This window comes from Mus pahari, chromosome 1 (genome assembly GCF_900095145.1).
Source record: "Mus pahari chromosome 1, PAHARI_EIJ_v1.1, whole genome shotgun sequence".
Classification (NCBI taxonomy): domain Eukaryota; kingdom Metazoa; phylum Chordata; class Mammalia; order Rodentia; family Muridae; genus Mus; species Mus pahari.
The window spans coordinates 80,990,526-80,992,830 of NC_034590.1; positions in this window are offsets into that span (position 1 = coordinate 80,990,526).

Sequence of the window (2,305 nt, forward strand, 5' to 3'; positions counted from 1 at the left end):
CCGTCGAAAAACCAAAAAAAAAAAAAAAAAAAAAAAAAAAAAAAAAAGAAAAGAAAATAATTTTATGGTTGGGGTTATCACAACATGAGGAACTGTATTAAATGATCCATTAGGAAGGTTGAGAAGCCCTGCTAAAAGGGCTGCTCTGCAGTCACTGAGCTGGTGCTGGGGAGATAACTCAGACAAGCATGAGGTCCTAAGTTCAATGCCCAGAATCTACACAAAAAAGCCAGATACAGTGGTATGCATCCAGTAGTGGCAGGTAGGGACAGGGAGAGCTCTGGGGTTTGCTGGCCTGATGGGTGAGCCCTAAGAGAAGAGACTCTGTCTCTAAATAATGACACTAAGCCAAGATAAGAAGCTCCCAAGGATGTCACCTACCTGAGGTTGTCCTTGAATGTCCACATACACCCAGACACACACATACTTGAACATGCAAAGATAAGCATATAAAATATGAACACATACACACACATATCCACATACACACCAGAGATTATTCTATGTAGTGACATGGCAACTGTTTATGTTTTAAGTCAAAGGAGGCATGCAGAGTCCTGCCAATGTTATGACATACTATGACAGGTTTGTGTTTGTGTGAGAGGCACCTCCAGGTACCTTCAGGCACCTTCTGGTCCCCTGGGTACTCCACGAATGTTACTCTTATACACTGGCTTATGGAGAGATTCTCCAGTCTATTACAACTTGGCTTATTTTTTGACCAGTTGTAGATGCTTGGCTAGGAATCTTCGAGATGAGCAGAAATTGAGGTGAATTTTGATAATGTCCAACTCCCGTTGACGGGGGGGGGGGGGCAATTATCTAATAAGTACTAGCAACAAAAATTGAAATAAATATGGGATGACCCTTCTTTTCCTGTTGATAAAAAGCATTGCCAAATTTTGTTTTGTTTTGTTTTTTGTTTTTGAAAAATAGTCTCAGCAAGTCAAGAGCTGAGCCTAGGATGTGGCCACCTCGGGTGAGGTGAGGGAGGGGCTCTAGAGAGTAAAGCGAATGTGGAGCCAGCAGGCAGGGGCAGGGCCGGGGAGACCCTAGAGTGAGAACCAAAAGGCCCAGTGAGACAGTCAGGGACTCTGGAAGCTGTCTACAAGCTACCCAGAGGCTGGCTGGCTTACAGAATCCTCACCGCAGCCCACAGGGAAACTGTTGTGCCGACACAGATCGACTCAGAAACACGTGATAAGACTGTGGTTTAAAAAGGGAAGTTTAAGAGTCACCGAAGGGCCAGAAGCAGCTGTGACAAGGGATTAAGAGCCCAGGAGGTGAGAGCAGAAACAGGGAATCCAGGTAAACAGAACTGACTAGAACAGGTGCTGCTTGGGGTTCTCCTGGGCAAGCTGAGGGAGGAGAGTGGGGTGCGAATGAGCGGTGGGGTGGGGGGGATAGGAAGTGGGGGTAAAGGTTCCTCTGAATATAAGGGTTGTCACAGACACCGACAGCATCCAGAAGACACAGAACCCATTCAGAAATCTCTCACCATAGCTTGGGCTCAGAATGAGAAATCAAGACAGAAATTCCCCTGGTGATTCAGGCTGAGCCTAAGGGGGAGGGGAAGGCTGTTTAGAGATAAGGATAAACCCCATTGGGTGCTTAGGTGGAGAGACAAGTCTAGGCACTGGAGCCCAGGTTCCCTGAGTGCTGCATGCTCAGGCCTGAATGAAAAACTAGGTTTGGGGGAGAGACTGGCTGGCGAATACCAAGTCCCAGATGTGGGGCACACACTGCAGGCAGAGCGTGGCCGCTGTCAGCAGATTTGACCACAGCCTGGATTAAGCTGACCAGCTCAGGACACTGGCCCTGGTTTTAGACCAGGGAAAGGAAGAACGGCCCCTGGACCCTCCAATATGAAAGCCACAGAGCCCCACAGAACTCCATCCGGGTGAGCAAAAGTATTCAGAGCCAGGCTTTACAAGTTGATTTTATGATGCATCTGGGCTGAAGGTGAACCAACCCAGTCATTAGCTCACTTCCCCTGGGGCTAAATTCCGCAAGGAGCCAGGGGAACGGGTTTCTCCAGCACACACAGACCTGTCCATCAATGTTTGCTTAGAAAAATCCTTGGCACCTCAGAGGCTGTCCCTGGCTCACCTCTGAGACCATGTGCTTTCTCTTGCAGACAATTTTGCTGGCTGTTCCCGGAACGGACAGGACAAAGGGACTATATTAAGGCTTCCCTGGGTTAGACAAGATTGGAACACGTCAGATGGACAACTGCTAGCACATTGTGGTGTCCAGTATCATATATCCTCCCTCCCTCCTTTCCCTTCCCTCCCTCCCTCCCTCC